Raw genomic sequence first — 6,000 nt, 5'->3', positions numbered from 1 at the left:
AGTCCATCTGGGGTGAGAAAAAGCAGAGTGGCGCAGCGGAAGCGTGCTAGGCCCATAACCCAGAGGTCGATGGATCAAGAGCCATCCTCTGCTAGGCAAACCCAGACAGCTGAAAATTCAATGAACTGCTTTTGTCAAACTTGAAACCATTTCTCTATTTCACTATAGTATTTGACACTAGTGGAGTTGAGGCTGATGGCTAGCAGCAGGACTGGCCCAGTGGCCTAATGGATAGGCACTGGCCTCCTAAGGCCAGGGATTGTGGGTTCGGAGTCCCATCTGGGGTGAGAAAAAGCAGAGTGGCGCAGCGGAAGCGTGCTGGGCCCATAACCCAGAGGTCGATGGATCAAAGCCATCCTCTGCTAGGCAAACCCAGACAGCTGAAAATTCAATGAACTGCTTTTGTCAAACTTGAAACCATTTCTCTATTTCACTATAGTATTTGACACTAGTGGAGTTGAGGCTGATGGCTAGCAGCAGACTGGCCCCAGTGGCCTAATGGATAAGGCACTGGCCTCCTAAGCCAGGGATTGTGGGTTTGGAGTCCCATCTGGGGTGAGAAAAAGCAGAGTGGCGCAGCGGAAGCGTGCTGGGCCCATAACCCAGAGGTCGATGGATCGAAACCATCCTCTGCTAGGCAACCCAGACAGCTGAAAATTCAATGAACTGCTTTTGTCAAACTTGAAACCATTTCTCTATTTCACTATAGTATTTTGACACTAGTGGAGTTGAGGCTGACGGCTAGCAGCAGACTGGCCCAGTGGCCTAATGGATAAGGCACTGGCCTCCTAAGCCAGGGATTGTGGGTTCGGAGTCCATCTGGGGTGAGAAAAAGCAGAGTGGCGCAGCGGAAGCGTGCTGGGCCCATAACCCAGAGGTCGATGGATCGAAACCATCCTCTGCTAGGCAACCCAACAGCTGAAATTCAATGAACTGCTTTTGTCAAACTTGAAACCATTTCTCTATTTCACTATAGTATTTGACACTAGTGGAGTTGAGGCTGATGGCTAGCAGCAGACTGGCCCCAGTGGCCTAATGGATAGGCACTGGCCTCCTAAGCCAGGGATTGTGGGTTGGAGTCCCATCTGGGTGAGAAAAAGCAGAGTGGGCAGCGGAAGCGTGCTGGGCCCATAACCCAGAGGTCGATGGATCGAAACCATCCTCTGCTAGGCAAACCCAGACAGCTGAAAATTCAATGAACTGCTTTTGTCAAACTTGAAACCATTTCTCTATTTCACTATAGTATTTGACACTAGTGGAGTTGAGGCTGATGGCTAGCAGCAGACTGGCCCGCAGTGGCCTAATGGATCAGGCACTGGCCTCCTAAGCCAGGGATTGTGGGTTCGGAGTCCCATCTGGGGTGAGAAAAAGCAGAGTGGCGCAGCGGAAGCGTGCTGGGCCCATAACCCAGAGGTCGATGGGATCGAAACCATCCTCTGCTAGGCAAACCCAGACAGCTGAAAATTCAATTAACTGCTTTTGTCAACTTGAAACCATTTCTCTATTTCACTATAGTATTTGACACTAGTGGAGTTGAGGCTGATGGCTTAGCAGCAGACTGTGCCCCAGTGGGCCTAATGGATAAGGCACTGGCCTCCTAAGCCAGGGATTGTGGGTTCGGAGTCCCATCTGGGGTGAGAAAAAGCAGAGTGGCGCAGCGGAAGCGTGCTGGGCCCATAACCCAGAGGTCTATGGATCAAAGCCATCCTCTGCTAGGCAAACCCAGACAGCTGAAAATTCAATGAACTGCTTTTGTCAAACTTGAAACCATTTCTCTATTTCACTATAGTATTTGACACTAGTGGAGTTGAGGCTGATGGCTAGCAGCAGACTGGCCCCAGTGGCCTAATGGATAAGGCACTGGCCTCCTAAGCCAGGGATTGAGGGTTTGGAGTCCCATCTGGGGTGAGAAAAAGCATAGTGGCGCAGCGGAAGCGTGCTGGGCCCATAACCCAGAGGTCGATGGATCGAAACCATCCTCTGCTAGGCAAACCCAGACAACTGAAAATTCAATGAACTCCTTTTGTCAAACTTGAAACCATTTCTCTATTTCACGATAGTATTTGACACTAGTGGAGTTGAGGCTGACGGCTAGCAGCAGACTGGCCCCAGTGGCCTAATGGATCAGGCACTGGCCTACTAAGCCAGGGATTGTGGGTTCGGAGTCCCATCTGGGGTGAGAAAAAGCAGAGTGGCGCAGCGGAAGCGTGCTGGGCCCATAACCCAGAGGTCGATGGATCGAAACCATCCTCTGCTAGGCGAACCCAGACAACTGAAAATTCAATGAACTGCTTTTGTCAAACTTGAAACCATTTCTCTATTTCACTATAGTATTTGACACTAGTGGAGTTGAGGCTGATGGCTAGCAGCAGACTGGCCCCAGTGGCCTAATGGATCAGGCACTGGCCTCCTAAGCCAGGGATTGTGGGTTCAGAGTCCCATCTGGGGTGAGAAAAAGCAGAGTGGGGCAGCGGAAGCGTGCTGGGCCCATAACCCAGAGGTCGATGGATCGAAACCATCCTCTGCTAGGCAAACCCAGACAACTGAAAATTCAAAGAACTGCTTTTGTCAAACTTGAAACCATTTCTCTATTTCACTATAGTATTTGACACTAGTGGAGTTGAGGCTGATGGCTAGCAGCAGAGTGGCCTAATGGATAAAGCACTGGCCTCCTAAGCCAGGGATTGTGGGTTCGGAGTCCCATCTGGGGTGAGAAAAAGCAGAGTGGCGCAGCGGAAGCGTGCTGGGCCCATAACCCAGAGGTCGATGGATCGAAACCATCCTCTGCTAGGCAAACCCAGACAGCTGAAAATTCAATTAACTGCTTTTGTCAAACTTGAAACCATTTCTCTATTTCACTATAGTATTTGACACTAGTGGAGTTGAGGCTGATGGCTAGCAGCAGACTGGCCCCAGTGGCCTAATGGATAAGGCACTGGCCTCCTAAGCCAGGGATTGTGGGTTCGGAGTCCCATCTGGGGTGAGAAAAAGCAGAGTGGCGCAGCGGAAGCGTGCTGGGCCCATAACCCAGAGGTCGATGGATCGAAACCATCCTCTGCTAGGCAAACCCAGACAACTGAAAATTCAATGAACTCCTTTTGTCAAACTTGAAACCATTTCTCTATTTCACTATAGTATTTGACACTAGTGGAGTTGAGGCTGATGGCTAGCAGCAGACTGGCCCCAGTGGCCTAATGGATCAGGCACTGGCCTCCTAAGCCAGGGATTGTGGGTTCGGAGTCCCATCTGGGGTGAGAAAAAGCAGAGTGGCGCAGCGGAAGCGTGCTGGGCCCATAACCCAGAGGTCGATGGATCGAAACCATCCTCTGCTAGGCAAACCCAGACAACTGAAAATTCAATGAACTGCTTTTGTCAAACTTGAAACCATTTCTCTATTTCACTATAGTATTTGACACTAGTGGAGTTGAGGCTGATGGCTAGCAGCAGAGTGGCCTAATGGATAAGGCACTGGCCTCCTAAGCCAGGGATTGTGGGTTCGGAGTCCCATCTGGGGTGAGAAAAAGCAGAGTGGTGCAGCGGAAGCGTGCTGGGCCCAGAGGTCGATGGATCGAAACCATCCTCTGCTAGGCAAACCCAGACAACTGAAAATGCAATGAACTGCTTTTGTCAAACTTGAAACCATTTCTCTATTTCACTATAGTATTTGACACTAGTGGAGTTGAGGCTGATGGCTAGCAGCAGAGTGGCCTAATGGATAAGGCACTGGCCTCCTAAGCCAGGGATTGTGGGTTCGGAGTCCCATCTGGGGTGAGAAAAAGCAGAGTGGCGCAGCGGAAGCGTGCTGGGCCCATAACCCAGAGGTCGATGGATAGAAACCATCCTCTGCTAGGCAAACCCAGACAGCTGAAAGTTCAATGAACTGCTTTTGTCAAACTTGAAACCATTTCTCTATTTCACTATAGTATTTGACACTAGTGGAGTTGAGGCTGATGGCTAGCAGCAGACTGGCCCCAGTGGCCTAATGGATAAGGCACTGGCCTCCTAAGCCAGGGATTGTGGGTTCGGAGTCCCATCTGGGGTGAGAAAGAGCAGAGTGGCGCAGCGGAAGCGTGCTGGGCCCATAACCCAGAGGTCGATGGATCGAAACCATCCTCTGCTAGGCATACCCAGACAGCTGAAAATTCAATGAACTGCTTTTGTCAAACTTGAAACCATTTCTCTATTTCAATATAGTATTTGACACTAGTGGAGTTGAGGCTGATGGCTAGCAGCAGACTGGCCCAAGTGGCCTAATGCATAAGGCACTGGCCTCCTAAGCCAGGGATTGTGGGTTCGGAGTCCCATCTGGGGTGAGAAAAAGCAGAGTGGCGCAGCGGAAGCGTGCTGGGCCCATAACCCAGAGGTCGATGGATCGAAACCATCCTCTGCTAGGCATACCCAGACAGCTGAAAGTTCAATGAACTGCTTTTGTCAAACTTGAAACCATTTCTCTATTTCACTATAGTATTTGACACTAGTGGAGTTGAGGCTGACGGCTAGCAGCAGACTGGCCTCAGTGGCCTAATGGATAAGGCACTGGCCTCCTAAGCCAGGGATTGTGGGTTCGGAGTTCCATCTGGGGAGAGAAAAAGCAGAGTGGCGCAGTGGAAGCGTGCTGGGCCCATAACCCAGAGGTCGATGGATCGAAACCATCCTCTGCTAGGCAAACCCAGACAGCTGAAAATTCAATTAACTGGTTTTGTCAAACTTGAAACCATTTCTCTATTTCACTATAGTATTTGACACTAGTGGAGTTGAGGCTGATGGCTAGCAGCAGACTGGCCCCAGTGGCCTAATGGATAAGGCACTGGCCTCCTAAGCCAGGGATTGTGGGTTCGGAGTCCCATCTGGGGTGAGAAAAAGCAGAGTGGGGCAGCGGAAGCGTGCCGGGCCCATAACCCAGAGGTCGATGGATCGAAACCATCCTCTGCTAGGCAAACCCAGACAACTGAAAATTCAATGAACTCCTTTTGTCAAACTTGAAACCATTTCTCTATTTCACTATAGTATTTGACACTAGTGGAGTTGAGGCTGATGGCTAGCAGCAGACTGGCCCCAGTGGCCTAATGGATCAGGCACTGGCCTCCTAAGCCAGGGATTGTGGGTTCGGAGTCCCATCTGGGGTGAGAAAAAGCAGAGTGGCGCAGCGGAAGCGTGCTGGGCCCATAACCCAGAGGTCGATGGATCGAAACCATCCTCTGCTAGGCAAACCCAGACAACTGAAAATTCAATGAACTGCTTTTGTCAAACTTGAAACCATTTCTCTATTTCACTATAGTATTTGACACTAGTGGAGTTGAGGCTGATGGCTAGCAGCAGAGTGGCCTAATGGATAAGGCACTGGCCTCCTAAGCCAGGGATTGTGGGTTCGGAGTCCCATCTGGGGTGAGAAAAAGCAGAGTGGGGCAGCGGAAGCGTGCCGGGCCCATAACCCAGAGGTCGATGGATCGAAACCATCCTCTGCTAGGCAAACCCAGACAACTGAAAATTCAATGAACTGCTTTTGTCAAACTTGAAACCATTTCTCTATTTCACTATAGTATTTGACACTAGTGGAGTTGAGGCTGACGGCTAGCAGCAGACTGGCCCCAGTGGCCTAATGGATAAGGCACTGGCCTCCTAAGCCAGCGATTGTGGGTTCGGAGTCCCATCTGGGGTGAGAAAAAGCAGAGTGGCGCAGCGGAAGCGTGCTGGGCCCATAACCCAGAGGTCGATGGATAGAAACCATCCTCTGCTAGGCAAACCCAGACAGCTGAAAGTTCAATGAACTGCTTTTGTCAAACTTGAAACCATTTCTCTATTTCACTATAGTATTTGACACTAGTGGAGTTGAGGCTGATGGCTAGCAGCAGACTGGCCCCAGTGGCCTAATGGATCAGGCACTGGCCTCCTATGCCAGGGATTGTGGGTTCGGAGTCCCATCTGGGGTGAGAAAAAGCAGAGTGGCGCAGCGGAAGCGTGCTGGGCCCATAACCCAGAGGTCGATGGATCGAAACCATC

General features: G+C 50.7%; 4 non-coding genes across 4 annotated transcripts; all 4 read left to right on the top strand.

The window, feature by feature from the left end:
- The first annotated feature begins 2,909 nt into the window (after window positions 1-2,909).
- Window positions 2,910-2,983, top strand: trnar-ccu. Its single transcript has one exon. It is a non-coding gene; the product is annotated as a tRNA-Arg (tRNA).
- Window positions 2,984-3,968: 985 nt separating this feature from the next.
- Window positions 3,969-4,042, top strand: trnar-ccu. The gene has a single exon. It is a non-coding gene; the product is annotated as a tRNA-Arg (tRNA).
- A 548-nt stretch (window positions 4,043-4,590) lies between these two features.
- On the top strand, window positions 4,591-4,662 carry trnam-cau. Its single transcript has one exon. It is a non-coding gene; the product is annotated as a tRNA-Met (tRNA).
- Window positions 4,663-4,781: 119 nt separating this feature from the next.
- trnar-ccu lies at window positions 4,782-4,855 on the top strand. The gene has a single exon. It is a non-coding gene; the product is annotated as a tRNA-Arg (tRNA).
- The last annotated feature ends 1,145 nt before the right edge of the window (window positions 4,856-6,000 follow it).

Source organism: Clupea harengus, unplaced genomic scaffold, assembly GCF_900700415.2.
Source record: "Clupea harengus unplaced genomic scaffold, Ch_v2.0.2, whole genome shotgun sequence".
Lineage (NCBI taxonomy): Eukaryota > Metazoa > Chordata > Actinopteri > Clupeiformes > Clupeidae > Clupea > Clupea harengus.
This window is presented reverse-complemented; position numbering and strand designations above follow the sequence as displayed.